Source organism: Myodes glareolus, chromosome 1 (assembly GCF_982192425.1).
Source record: "Myodes glareolus chromosome 1, mMyoGla1.1, whole genome shotgun sequence".
NCBI lineage: Eukaryota > Metazoa > Chordata > Mammalia > Rodentia > Cricetidae > Myodes > Myodes glareolus.
Window position 1 is genome coordinate 126,728,545 of NC_142026.1, and position 15,611 is coordinate 126,744,155.

Below are 15,611 nucleotides of genomic sequence, written 5' to 3' on the forward strand. Positions count from 1 at the left end.
CTAGAATTTTAGGGAGCTTCCTGCTAGAATCTAAAGAGCTTATATTAGCAACAGGTACTTCAGCTTGAAAAGAAAGTCAAGTAAGATACTTGAAAAACCACTTTAGTTTATGGCTTTTGTAAAAATGACTTCACCACTGGTTGCAGGTTTAAAGAAGAGAAAACACATAGTTTTCAGAGACTGGATAATGGTGAAGCATTGAACTCATACTGAGCTGTGATTTGAAAGGCGGTTTCTATGATGGAATCAGCAGGAAAGCTTCATACATTGTGAGAGGATTACCATCCACTGAGACAATATAAATGCAGCATGCTTGTGTTGAATTACATCGCTTCTCCCCAATAGCCCATAAATAAGTAGTTTGTCTAAAAACTATTTCATATAAATCTGCAGAATTATAAACATTTTCTTTAAATCACAGACAGTATATTAAAAATTATTGACAAATCATTCTCAGTGGGTGGGTCTCTGGACGCTGAAGATAGCTGTGGTAGTAGGAATCATTCAAAGTACTTCTGCAGCTCAACTGCGAGAGAAAAACTGAATTTTTCTATTACTAGACCGCTGGCAAATTCCAAAGAAATGCAATGAATTCTATGGCTCTCCTAAGTTGCAAGGAGAAGTAGCTAATTTCACCTCGTTACATGTATGAGAACAGAACACATCTGCCAAGAAACCTGGAGATTGCCGGTTGCTAAAACAATCTGACCAGCAAATGAATTCATCTGTGTATTTAAGATAGTGGTATTTGTTTCCATATGTTTAAACGAAGATCTAGTAGTCTAAGATCAAAGGGATATACTGAATTCGTTCTAGATTAGAAGGAATTGGCAACTTTAAGGACAGTGAGCCCTGGGGTCTTTATGGTTTTGTTCAATTAAAGATCCATCCCACAAGGCAATAGGATACCCTGAGTATTCCAGACTTTCCCCTGGATTATTGTGTACAGATCCCTCTGTGCTTGTTGCATGGAAAGATTTAACAGTCTTTCTGTTTCTTATACTGAAACTTTCACATGATAGCTCCACTTCTTCGTTGATAATTTCTACTTATCTGACACCAGGCTTCTGAAAGCGGTTAGTTTAATTAAGTACAAGGAATCCTAAATTTGTCCTTGGTCTTTTCTAATTGCAGATTTTAGCTCTCCTGCCCTGCCATCATCAAGCATTATCATCTTCTTATCATTAAAAGTCCTTTCACTAATATTATGTCTAAATTGACCTGAGGATGTTTACAGGGATTTGTTTTTCTCTTTCCTTTCTTTCCCCCTCAGATAATTCTTTTTATGAAGACTGAATTCCTGGGGCTCTTTTTATCTGCTGGGGAAGGGAGGAGGCAGACTTGTCATGATGACAGCAGGCCTTCTCTGTGTGGGTTTTGCACTCTTGCAGACAGACAGGTGCTTTATGAGGATTGTGACTTGCACTGCACAGCCAGTGGTGGGTGCTGGTGGCATATTTCCATCTCATGAATGCTTGGGGGTGATAAACTATTGAGAAGAAAGTTGGTGGGAAAGCATTGTTTTGGATAGTTTTCTGCTTTCTGTAGCTCTTGATTGCTCCCAATCTTTAGGAACAAGTAACTAGGTCTGAGCAAGGAGCAATGTCTTAAGCATGCTGTGATGACCCTCCTCCCAAGGAGCCTGGCTTTCCTCAGTCTAGTTACTTCTGGCAATTGTGGTTGTTGGGATTTGGCCTAGGACTCATTGCAACACAAATTTTCCCAAAGAGTCCCTTTAATGATGGTGCACAGTGCGATCGGTAATTAATGATTCTCCAGACTAGCTTAATACAAAATATACAGCTTTAAAAAGCAGAAGGAAGGCTTACACCAGAATCCCAATCCAGATGCAGGAGCCAGGCTAGGGAGCTAGGTGAAGCGCACCCGCCAGGTTTATAAGTAAATTTTTGCTTTAGGGCAACATGCCCCACAGACAGAATGTCATTGGATGAACTCCCCTATCACCTTAACAAGCCCAGTGAGCTCTGACAGGAAGCCCAGACTTCCACCTCGTTTTTACATGGAGTTTTCCCTAATTTATGGCAAGGTTTGAAAATTCTGTATGGACTTTAAAAGATAATAAACAAGAGTTAGTGAGACAACTGCTCAGAGAAGAGCAGAGTAGGAGAAAAATGAAAGCATTTTTGAATTAATGATCTGCCTTCAACTTAATCCATTTGATTAAGTCTTCCCCCCTCCCAATGCTATTTATAGTAGTCTTACTGATCACCAATAGTCAAGCTAAGCTAGTCAGGAATTGTAGAGACTTGTAAAATTGTAAAAGGAATTGTAAATGGAAGGAATGTTTACATCTTGTTAGGCAGTTGCCTCCCCATTAAGGTTTCCCTGACAGCAAGAAGGATACCGGGCACATCACCAATCATCTGGTAAGATATTAAAACAACAACAACAAAAAACAAAACCCCAGTTGTTTATGATTAAGTAGTTCGAAAATAAGTTTGAGCATGGCTTGCACCCCATTTTACTTCCACAGTTGCACTGCTCCCTCCCGGGCCACCACAGCAGTGCAGTCCCCTTCCCCTGAGGGCTACCCTGCAGGGATCCAGCACACTCTCCTGCCCATGCCTTCCTGTGTGCACTTTGCTCTCTTTTTAGAATGAAGTGATTGATTCTCTTTCAGACAGCCCTGCTTGCTCAACTCATTGCCTTGAATTTATCAATTTCCTATTGAGAAATCAGACCCTGCAGTCAGAGGGCTTTCTGCTGTTTAGATGATACATATCTCATCGCTTATCACACTTCACACCGATGATACACATCTCCTCCCTTATCACACTTAACATAGATGATACACATCTCCTCCCTTATCACACTTAACATAGATGATACACATCTTTTCCCTTATCACACTTCACAGATGATACACATCTCCTCTCTTATCACACCACACAGGTTTATTTTGTCCATCTAATTCTCATAAAACTGGCATAGTTTTCAACAGTTGCTTAGCAGTTATGCATATCCTTGAATTAGGGATCTGAAAATATAGCCCTCTTAGGTCTGCATTAGTATCCCCAGGACAAGTTTTAAAACTGAGACTATGTAGTCCCTGTCTCCAGAGATGGCATCATCGGGGCTAGTTGTTTTTTATTGTTAAAGCTCTCCAGGTGATTCTAGTATGAACTCAGCATCTCTCCATATGAAGGCCCTTAAAGCAAAAATTCAGAATGAAAATTATTAATGGCCTTGATGAGAGTAATATGAATAAGAGACTCTATGAAATATCATAAAGATAACTTTCTGGATAACAAAAAACTAGTCAGGGAAATGCCAATTGTGACTGTGAATTATATACAAGGGTTTTTGACTTTAAACTACAGAATTACAGCTTTGCCCACATCTTCATGCCTAAATAAATCTTATCTTAGATATATAAGACATAAATTTGGAAGACGGATTTTATAATACATCAAATAAACCATGTGATTTTATTGCTTGTGGTTTAAAAATGATGGGCGGCTTAGGTTAGAAACTGCCTTTAGGGAAGGTTGAGGAGAGAGGACAAAGGAGAGTGGTGAGCTGGAGAACACAGGAGTGAGTGAGAAGAGCCAGTAGGAAGGAAAGGAAGAGAAAGAGTAAGGTGGAGTTTGAGAGCACAATGACTCAGGGACCAAGCTCCAGAGTGAAAAGAAGGTGAATCTTGAAAGGCCTGGACTTGAAGTTAACCTTGAATGGCCATCTAGGAACGGAATATCATCTCTGTGATAATAGAATAAACAATAAATAATAATAAACAAATAAAATGAAACTCCACATTACTTCTAGGATGGGTGTGTTGAATGGGATCTTATTGGGAACACACCAAATAAAGTGTTTCTTCTGAGAGGCGAGAAGATAATTACGGATTATTGTTACTATAATATTCTCTTTAAAAGACAAATGCAAATGCTAAAGTAAAATACAGAGAATGTTACTGTGGCCTGAGATCCACGAAGCTCTACTTTCATATGAGGCATTTAACATACTTGGACTTATCATTCTCTCACCTCTCTGTTGAAATGACACTTGTTCTGTGTATGTGATAACCCTTGTGGAGGTGACCATACTCATACCTGTAAGGTTCCAGTGTAGCTGTCAAACACAGCAATCCTTCACTTATTTGACTAAATATATGTCGGGGAAGTGGTTTTCTAAAATAAGTAGCTTCTAGATTCTGTTACCTTACAATGTGTGGTCGTGGTTTTATTATGTAGTAATAAAATGCGAGCCTTTTCACCACTCAGTTTCAGGAATGTACTATTTATTGGGATATAATTATAATTATGCTTCTGAGCGTATTTCTAGAAACAGTTTTGGGGAGGGGATATACAGCCTACTTTACTGCACATTAATTTTATAAAGGTGTTCAAAAGTAAGATAAATCTAACTCATTCCTCTGTAAAGTCCTTAAAATAAATAACAAACCTTGGACCTGACTATTATGATAGCTGGTTAAAGACCGATTGGATGTTGCACAATGTAGATGAAGTAACTGCATGCCTTCCAATTTCATCCTCTCCTGAGATGAGCACCCTTCCACTGAGAAATCTACTTGAAAGGGGCAAAGCCCTGGATAGATGCTAGGTCTAAGTACAGTGGTTCAAAGCCATTCAACATCTCACAGGAATGTGTCTTCCATTACTAGAAAGTTTTTCAAGTCTCCTTAAGATCAGTGGCAAAGCAACACGTTCCACACATAGTAGAACTTCTAAGCCTAATGGTCAACTACACAGTTTGGCAACTTAGAACTATCATTCATGACACCCGCAACTATTCTTTTACATGACAGAAAGTACTATAGCCAGGAAATTCCTGTTGAAAATAATGCATTAAAGCATTTAACATGAACTAAATGATTTAATGTAATCACGCTGACACTGCATGAATAAACACTATTATAAATAAAGGAAGGAATCCCAGGTTTTTTAAAAATCATCTATGTCCAGCTATTCTTCCTTCCTTCTTTCTTTCCTTTCTCCCTCTCTCCTTCCCTCTCTCCCTCATTTCCTCCTTCCTTCCCTCTCTCCCTCATTTCCTCCTTCCTTCCCTTTCTCCCTCCCTCCCTCCTTCCCTCCCCACTCTCTCTTTTCTATAGTGACACTCCTGTCCTTCACTGCAGCCCTTGTTCCTCTCTGAAATTGGAGCTCAAGTCCTAAGTGTCCTCCAAGCTCCTCAAATTAAAGATAACTCAAAAGTAAAATACTTTTTTTTTTTTAACCAATCCTACTTGGCTCATTCTTGTCTTTGCCTTGTCTATTTTTTTTTATTTACCAACATCTGAATCCTTATGCTCCTAAATTGATGTCAAATATGGTCTTACTTCCTTTTCTTCTTCATACTCAATTAAGAACTAAGGGCTATTGATTTCATCAACATGAGTCATCTGCTTTATTCTCACCATGCTGTGTCATAGTGTGGGCCTTTTGTTCCTAATGTGGTTATCAGATTTCACTTCTTCTTACCTCCACAGGGTGCGCTTTTTTAAAAAAATAAATGACTCAACCCTCTTATCTTACCACAGAGAAAATGCTGTCTACTATGGTAACAAGGGTTTGTGTGGGTCCTGTAAATACTAGTGACCATGCTGGGTCATGAATGGAGATCTTTAGCTCTCATTCCGGTCTTCCTAATTCCCATTGGGGATTCTCTCTTTTCAGGTCTCAGTCTCTATCACAAACATATGAAACTTGTTTGTTACTAAATTATTAAAGATCAGATGCAACACTATATAAAACAGTGCCTTGACGAGTTAGGCAATATTCTGCGTAAAATGCAGACAGTTGCAATTAACCCTGTGTATGATTGAACCTACTCTTTGGTTCCACTCAACTGTTTCTGTCACTCTCCAGAGAACTGTAGTGGTGATAAATGGTACCTACATCTCTTACAGACCTTGTGATCAAGGCAGAGATGACCTTAGAAGGTAAGAGGCACTGTCAGTGGATGTTTTGTGAATGAGCACTGTCCATGTACAAAATGATTTCAGATACTTTTTTTAAGTGTTGCCTTGTTGAAATTTTCAGGTGGAAAAATTGGAATCTTAGCATTCAGTGACACCCAGACATTTAGCATTCCTGACAAATTATAGCCCTTGATAATGGAACACTCCATTGTTTTTAGCACTTCTTAATGAATATTATCATTAGAATGCTAGTAATACTTCTGAATTAAAAGATGTAACTGGGTACATTAAACAAACAAAAGTTCTCCAGTATCTTCCACAAATTCCTATTTATACTTTATGTATATTATTAAGCTTATTTGCAAGGTATTTGAAATCTGCTAGTTGACTCAACAAATGGTAATTTCCAAGATGACTTGTTCATTGCAATCTTTAAAAAGCTGCAGCAATCTGTCTGTATTTTCTCACAAGGTCAAAAGCAGGACAAAATCCACCAAGTTATGAGTCAAGATATTTCAACTTATTGTTTTGGAAATAACACCAGTGTACAACAAATATAAGAAGGGACCTTCTTCACTAAGTCAAACACAATTCCAACACATTATTATGACTGGCTCTTGATATATTCTCAGAACTTTTGGAAATTTTCCTAATTGCAACCAAAGTTGATTCTTACATTTCATGAAACACAATAACCACTCTGGTGGTATTTTAGGAATTCACTGAAAGTTGAGAATGGTATTTTTGCTGAGTGGGAATAGGTGTATGAATCAGGGAAGTGCTCAAGTTGAGTGCTTTAAAAGAAGATAAAGAGAAAAAAGTAGTAAATTAGAATATCTGTAATAATCGTACTTTTTAAAGTTCATTTTTGTAATTTCAGAGTAATATATCAATATTTCTTTATGTAAGGTTCTGAAATGCTTTATCATGAAGGATTAATGATTAGACATTTAACTAGGAAGTCATTTAGTAGCAACCTAGAGATCCCTACCCAGATTCAAATAATCTAAAAGGATCAAATGTCTAATAAAGTCGTTTTCTAGTAAAATCAAATTTTTCTCCATGTTGTAGTTTCAATTCATTGCTTTCTGGAGACCTAATTTGTAGAACATTAAAAACCATAGAACTCTCTAATGGAGAAATGGCTCAGTAAAGCCTATCTAGTTACAAGCTTAACTGCTGCTCACAGTGCTGGTCAAAGGACTATTGAAATGTTCGTGGTACACCCTTTTCACTTGCTCTTATATCCTCAATGCTTAGAGTGACAGGGGCTAAAATGACAGTATTTCTAATTACCATTTTTCAAGTGCTTAGGAAAATCTCTCTACTGAAGCAGTAAACACAGATTTAAAATAGAGTAGCAACAAGGTATTATGGGAAACAACCTTTCTAGTTCAAAGATGGCTCCCTTAGAACTTAGAAAGGTGAATTCATTTTGTTTCTATTTTTGTGTTGCCTCCGCTTCCTAGGAAATTGAATTTAACTTTGATTTTCATTCATATTATATAATATACCTTAGATGCACTTTCTCCATCAGATTTTGCTCATTCCTTTGTCCAGCTATTTTTCTCAAAACTGAGGCATATAGGTGACAAATGTAGTCCAGTGAGGAAAAAATGTGTTGTTCCCAACCTCCAAATGAAACATCCAAATTAACATCTTAAAATATCAGTGTGTTCTTCTTTCATCTGTTAACTTGTCTTCCAGAACCAGCAGTAAAATCACCAAGAGTACATCAGAACCTTACACCATAAGTCAGCATTTGCTACACTGTCATAAGCAGTGATCAATATATTCCACTAAGTATATTATCAGTGTAATTATTTTTTGTCGTTTTCTTGCTTCTTTTTCATGTTTCTCTAAAGAGTGTAGTAACTGTTTTTTAATTGTTAAAAATATAATGAATTTCTAAAACATGCCTGGTGTATAGTGTGAAACACTAAGAAGAAATAATAGATGTTCATATTTGAAGAGCATCTTGGTCCCTGATGGTAACGCTCTGGGGCAGTATCATCCTACAGAGCCCTTTGGATAATCAAATAATGTTGAGAAAGTTTGGTGTGCAATATTTGACATTTGTCCACGTTGTAGCAATATTTATCAAGACTATGCTATTTGAGCAGAATAGCTTATTCTCTAAACGTATTGGGAAAATGACAATCTGGAGATCATAAAGTTTATTATTCTAATAATCTGATACCCTCTCAACAGCAGGGTCAGAACATAGTATAAATTATAAAGGGCAAGGAGATCCATTGAAGAAGACAAGCTTCATTCACTGACTCTCTGGGAGGCTACTTGGGTTTTGATTCTTAAACTCATTCTCTGCAGAAGCAAGATCAATGCCATTCAAAATGACACCTTGTGAAATGTGATGCATCAGGAAGGGATTGCGATTGTAATGATACGATGATGCTTAAATTTTATTAATATGCAAACCAAAATTTGGTTTTTACCAAATTTTAGAAGTTTGGTTTTTACCAAGCTTCAAAGGAAAAAGCTCACAAGGCTGGAAAGGAGATTAAAGATGGAGTTTAGGTTTTGTAAATTAGCACCCAGCATGCAATGATTATCTCCTATGGGAGGCATAGGATGGAGGTTGAAACGTCTATTTCCTCTAGTAGCTGATGCTGGGGAGACAAGGAGACCCCAGATGAATGCGGTGGAAGGGAGCAAATGCTCAACACAAACCAAAACAACAACAACAACAAAAATCAAAACAAAATAAAAATTCCAAACCAAAAAGCAAACCCTGCACTTACTTCTTCCGTGGGATGCCTATGTATTCTATCAAGTTCAAAATGATTAAAAATCAAGAAATCAGTCGCAAGTGCATAGTGACCCAGTGATGTTTCCCTTCTTTCCTTTTTTCTTTTGACTGTTAGTTATATTAAATTTTAAAAAAAAATATGTCCCTAGGTTTTAGGTATGTCTATATGGAGCACTGAAGAACCAGAGCAGAGGGACTTATCCGCTGAGATCCAACAGGCGTGATGACAAGCGAAACCAGGCGGATGGGCAGGGTAACAGAAAACTGCGTTCTCAAATTGTTGGAACACAGCCATCTGCACTGATGTGGCTGTCGTCGAGGAGAGCAAAAGTTGCAGGAGACTCCCAGCAGGTTGGTGGCAGGTAAGTCTCGGCTGTGCTGGGCGGTGGGCAGGATCCCCGAGAGCAGTGACCCCTGGGGCTCAGAGGCTGCGGTGGCTGCAGCAGTGGCTTGGAACCTGGGAGTGCTGGGGAGCCGACGCCACAGGTTTCGTGGCCACTGCCAAGGGGCGCTTGAGAGACCCGAGCAGCTTCTGGCATTCTAGTGTTCCCGAGGAGAAGTCGCCCCAGTGTTGGGCAGGGCTGGAGGCACCACATTCGGGAGGAGAGGGGGGGACGGGGAGAGAGGGATAGCTGCGGGGTGGTGGGGGCAGTGGAACTAGGAGAAACTGCGACAACCTCAGTGCCTTTCAATTTCAAGAGGAAAGAGGGAGCTGGAAAAGTACAGGCTTTGCGATTTGGCAGAGGGACCAGAATAGGCCCCTAAGGGGTCCTGGATCTGTGCTGGAGCATCTCTGGACTCCTCAAGGACTGCCTGAGAAGAGAAGAGGTGAGGGAGGCCATCAGAGAAATAATTAGGACAGGGTTAGGTGGGTGCGCTGGGGCTGGGTATGCTGTTTCTGATCCAGCTGTCCCAAGTACTCCAGGATCCAATGGTCCTGTTGTCTTCAGCCTCTGGCAGAGCTCTCCACGTTGTAGTCACCCAGTCCCTTGGCTTTCCAGCGACTCCTCCTCACTCCAGCAACCGGTCCTGGGCAACCACCGGCCTTGCCTCTCTTCCATTGGTCGCATGTTTCCAGGGTTTTCTGGTCACAGATTCCTCTCAAGCTTCTCGGTTTCTCTCTGTTGCTGTCTCCCCTTCCCGCTCTCCCCCAAGGAAAGTAGCTGTGATCAGGTGCTGGGGAGGTGATCCCAAGGGGTGATTAGGTGGGCTTTATCCTTCATCTTGAAGGTGATTTACCTGATCTCAAGGGAGGAATCAGAGGTGTGTGCTTTGGGGACCTTCTGAATGGAAAAGCTATCCTGCTGAAGTTGCCTTCCAAATCCAGCCTTTGGTGTGGTTCTGAGAGATTCCTCCTCCTCCCAGGCAGTTCTCCCTGTATTCAGCTCACCTGTTAGGTGCTCTCTCTTGTCTCTTAATGTTCTTGAGAGGATCTTTTGTACATCTAGTAGTCTAGGAATACTATGTGGAAAGACTGTCCCCATTTGGGGGGGAGTGCAAAAAGGTCCATTTCTTGCTTCTGTTTCCAGCTCAAGTCGGGTGGGGGTGGAGGACACAGACAGTAGCAGGGAAAACCAGGTTCCCAGGCCAACACAGCACTGGGGAGGAGACAGGGCCCTGAGGTGCTATCCACTGTTGAAGTCCTAGTCTTTTCCAGAAACACAAACCCATAAACTCTTCTGTCTTTACTGATTTATTTCATTGAAAGTTACAAACCTCAAGGCATTTTACATGTAAACCTGCCCTGAGAGTACTTAATAGTATTCCGAAGGGTTCTGCAATGCCAAAGCTTTATGCAAGGCTGGATGGCAAGCAGACCACTTTGAAAACCAAGTAAGATAGATGTGCAGGGTTGCCTTCTATTTATCTGCCCACAAATTAGAGGAGAAGCAAAGGTCATAGCCCCTACCTGTCCCATTTTGTAATCTTTCAAAAACACCCCAGGTTACTGACCTCCTGAATCTTTATACCTGTATGTTTCTTATATGCCCCAAAATTGGGATTGAAGAGGCAAAATGGCCTGGACACAAAAGTCAGGGAACTTCAAACAGGCATTCTTTGCAAAGCCTTAAAATACAACGTCTGGGAGGATGGATTTTTTTCTGCTAAGTCATTATTAAATGTCTATTATTTTGCCTACTTGTATTTGAAATTTGAAAGCAGGCATAATATCCTGCAAGTTTGATATGTGAGAAAACAATAATCTTGTCGAGAGTATAATTTTTTAAACTTATTTTTAAGAATTCCCATTTACCACACAGTTCCTTTTTCTGAGGTAAAATTTTTTTTTTCTGAACATTCCACAAGTAGCAGGAGCTACCTGAGATCATGAAATACACACACACACACACACACACACACACACACACACACACACACACATATTGTGGTGGAAGCAGGCACTCTGCATCAGATACATTACATCTACTGGTAAATGATAGTTTTCTCTGAACTAGAAAAGTCACAGGTGACCATGCGATTCCAATGATGAATATCTGTGTCTGTCCCCATCAGCATTTTGTTCTTTCTTGCTTAATACCCCAGATTCAGAATATCTGCATCATAAAATGTGGAGGATTTAAAAGCTATGGGAGGCTCCCTTTGCACAGGACTCCAGAGACTGCCTTTCTAATCCAGGATACTTGAGCAGGACGGAATGAGATTGCAAAAGGCACATGAAAAAGCAATTTGGTGAAAAGTTCAGGGAACTAGGCAGGCAGAAAGACACTCACTTCTCACCGTCTGCTCTGCAGACTTATGTTCCTGAGGATGAGAACAGGAATGGCAGTGGAAGTAAATAAACAAACCCAGTGAACTAAGGTTCTTGAGCTATCCCAGAAAAAGATGTGTTAGAGTCAGTGGGCAGGAAAAGCTTGTGAAGGAACAAACACCATTCAGAGGAAACACAAGGAAAACATTAAGTAAGTGGGGAGAGCATTCTTTCTTTCTTGACATTCAACTTTAGAATAACATTTTTTTTTCTTTTTGGTCCATGTTACCTTGGTATTAAAGGTGTATTTACTTGCCTGACTGAGTCTTACATTCCCTCAGCTGTCCCAGAAGGTTAGAGAAGGCATGCTGTGGACTATTTTGTGCAATAAAGTACCCATTTTTCCAATTCAGTAAAGAAAACAATGCTCATAGAAATTGGCATTAGCTCTCGGAGCTCCAGACCAAAGCACGTTAAAAGCCATGGGTGCAGCACAGTTTATCAATGCTTTGATAAAGATCTGCCTGCTGGTGTGTCTCAGGAGACTGGAAATGACTGCTAAGACTGTGAAGACTGCAAGTAGTGCACATTCCTGAACACTAGGATGCAAAACTAAGAGCATTACAACATTTTTGTATCTTAACCATGTCTTCCCAAACTTAACAAAATTGCTACTGTAATTTATATTTGTTAATGATTACATAAAATTATTTTGATCCATCATGACCATTTCCAAATGGCTGCTAGAGGAAACCTTCAATGTGGACAGTTATGCTCAACTGAATGCTAATATCTATACTACATTCTAATTTAGGGATGACCACAGCTACCAAAAAAGACTTTACCTAATCATCTTGAAATTGATTTACTCTCATTTCCTGAAAGTTATCTTGTCCTATAATTACTCTTTCTCTTGAGTCATACTGTTCATCCTGTGACGGGGAGCACAAACGTCACCTAGACTATGGTGTCATTGCTTTGGTTTGAGTTTCAAAGCTCCTTCTTGTGGATTTCTAGTAATAATAGTCTCATCATGGATGTCTTTAGTGATTTCTATAGTCACATTTCATAGATACATATACATTCATATATACATATGTATGCACACACAACACACACATATAGGTAGATAAATAGGTACAAACTAAGTTGTCTAAATATGTAATTTTACTGAAAAGCACAGGGCAGTGAGGATTCAGGACTTCAAAGATATCACTGTTAGAAAAGAAAAGAAGGAGAGAATGATTTCAGGTCTGGAAGGAGAGAGCAGAATGTAGAACAAAGAAGACAGATCCAAGTCTCTTGACATTTGATCCATTGTGTTTAAATTCTCTCAGGAGTCAGGAATTGCTGTGTCCGTGGGGAACTTGGAATCAGAGATTAGAAGACACTCAGAAACTTACTCCTGTGCTCTTGGGAATTTATAGATTTTTCAGACAAAGGATTTTTGCAGACCAGACACATCTTATTTACATGAAAATGCAAGAAGTGGCCTAGGGGCTCTCCCTGTTACACTGGCCTGAGAGCATCCCTGGACTCTACAGAGCCTGGGAGCACAGTGCTGCCTCTGGTAGACTGGCTGTTGCTGTTTTCTGGATCCTTAGAGTTCACATTTCCTGACACCCTGACACTTCCTTAGGCCTGGGGCATAAATGGACAGAAATGACAACAAAACTGAAATTAATTGCTTAAATAAACACATGTGGGAGCCAGGATTGAATCTGCTCCATTCTATCATCAGTGTTGCTGTGCTCATGGCAACACATAGGAAGCCGTCATCAGATGAAGTACCAGACTGGGAAAAGCGTGGGTAAGAAACATAGTTATGTGGTCATTGACCTGCTGATATTTTCTTTGTTAGATCTGGGGTCCCTCATTCAGAATATCCATCACATATTAGTCAAGATATATGCAGAATGTCAGTAAATAAAACTTTAAAAATACGAAAATGGTAATTTAAAGATAAATTCCCGTTGGCAAATTGGAAGAATGAATGAAAGATAGAGCCATTGAGTTCTTTGAAACAAAATAGAGCCACTCTTGCTGAATTACCTGGTATTAGAAAGTTCAATGATCCAGTTTCTTTTATGTCTAGCAAGCTTTTTGTTTTGCTATTGCTTTTATTTGTTGCTTTTCTTTGCTATGTTTTGATATTGCTTCTCCTATAGCCATGGCTAGCCGTGAACTCCCCTATAGCCAAGGCTAGCCATGAACTGATTCTCCTGCCTCATTCTTGCCATCTCTAAGCTCTGAGAGTATCGATTTGTGCTACCACGGCCAGCCTGTCTATCATTAAATAATTATTTTATGTCGCCTTGCAGTTTTCTTCACTATAATGAAATACTGGAAAGAAAGAGTAGAGGTTTATACAGCTCACAGCATCAGCTTGACACAGGGCTGGAACATGCAAAAGGGAGAGTCTTGCCCTGAGAGTGATTCAAGGACTAGGTTTGTCTTCTAACAACTTCCTGTTACTGTTTAGGGAGCACTGAGGCCCCAGGATGACTACTATAATCTTCCCAAGAACAGCTCTCAGTGATCTAAAGATCTCCCAATCGCTCTCACCTCTTAAGTCTTGCTGACCCCCAGGAACAAAGCAAGTGGCAAGGTGAGTTCAGATGCAAGTGCTTCAGAGAACATACAGAGTCCTGGAGAGAAATGAATATAATCTGTCCCACTGGACAGGTATTTCAGTGGTGTACACCCCCTTCCTTCAGATCAGTGGATTTCAATCTGTAGGTCACAGCCCCTTTGATGGATGAACAACCCTTTCCCAAAGGTCACCCAGGACTATTGGAAAACACAGATATTTACATTACGATTCATAACAGTAGCAAAATTACAGTTATGAAGTATCAATGAAAATAATTTTCTGGTTGGGGTCATCACCACATGAGGAACTGTATTGAGGGTTGCAGCATTAGGAAGGTTGAGAACCACTCCTCTGAATGCTATGTTATTGATAACCTCTCAGGATCCCATATTACCAAGTCCACAGGAGCTTTCTCATCTTTTATATGGGTGAACTGTGCAGGACTCCTGTTAACTTGTAGGAACTGGAGGACAAAGAAAACATGTTTGGAGTCCGAAATAAGAGGCCAGAGTGCCTGGTGATTTTATGGGTTTGTGGTGAGAGAAGTTTGGTTCTGCTGTAGAATGTTTCCTGTTGCGTAGCTTTGGCCAGCAAAGAAAACGCAACACCGGACTCTTTTCAATTGTAGTTTAATCAGGAAAACTTCAATAATCTTCTCACCCTGGGGAAAGCCAGCCCACACCTAAAATAGCCTCTGGGTAGCCAACTCCAGCAAGCCACGTGGGAAATACAGATAGGCCCAGGTACACAGAAACAAGCCAGATCCTTAGCTTTAGCCATGTTGGAGTTATTTACAGCTGAAAGCACATTCCAACCGGGGGGTGGAGTGTAAAGCCCCATGCCATCTTTAAGGTGCGGCACAAAGCAGCTCACTACATTTCCCCCTTTTTGTTTTAGACGCCACAGGTAAGAGTAGAGGCCTGCTCTCTGTGAAATGTTTTCATTTCACAGAGCCTTGTATTGATCCTCCCTAGGTGTCTTTTACTCAAAGAGTGTTAGACTGGCTCGATGCCATTTTTTAGAGGTGGGAACTTGGGCATCAACCCACATGTAGCTAGGCGTGTTCTTCTCAAGGTTAGCAAAAGGCCGCCCTTGAGTGCAGTGCCTTGTCTTGTACCCTGGATGTGTTAAATTATCCTTTTATGGTGGCTAACCATGCTTGGGGGGATTGGCCAGCCTCTATGGCCATAAAGGCTTGTAAAATCATGGCTGTACTGTGACGCTGAGAGTCCCTAATCCGACAGATACACCACAGGCAGGCTAGAGAGACCAACACCAGAAGGCCAGCTAATGCTCCCAAGCCCGCCCACTCCTTTAGATGATTCATGGCTGTGGTGATCCAGGACGAGAGTCCCTCAGCCATGCCAGCATCCACTCGAGTAGAATTCATGGTAACAATGGTCACCCTCAGCTGCTTCATCATGGCACCAAATTCTCCAGTCCTGTTACCTAAAAGATAACTAGACAACTGTTTAGACAAATTTGTAACATGGGTAAAGTATTAGTCATGGCATGGGAAGCATCCACAGGCACAGGCATGATGCTTCTTAAAAAAATCCTAACAATGGATGTCTGGGATAATGATTATCTATGTTGTCATTAAAACCACACTGCAAAATAGCCCAATCATCTATCG

The 15,611-nt window shown here is 40.4% G+C and overlaps 1 protein-coding gene and 1 long non-coding RNA gene across 2 annotated transcripts in view; both read left to right on the forward strand.

Annotated features, from left to right (window-relative positions):
• The window catches only part of LOC148123568 (uncharacterized), a 126,008-nt gene that overhangs the window by 31,535 nt on the left and 78,862 nt on the right, over positions 1-15,611 (forward strand). The gene's annotated exons all lie outside the window — the stretch shown is intronic.
• LOC125394440 (uncharacterized) overlaps positions 1-15,611 on the forward strand; it is a 45,029-nt gene that overhangs the window by 22,390 nt on the left and 7,028 nt on the right. The window contains exon 2 of the mRNA XM_087896296.1: positions 8,822-9,034. The gene's annotated coding sequence lies outside the window, so the exon portion shown is untranslated. The remainder of the gene's footprint in view (positions 1-8,821; positions 9,035-15,611) is intronic.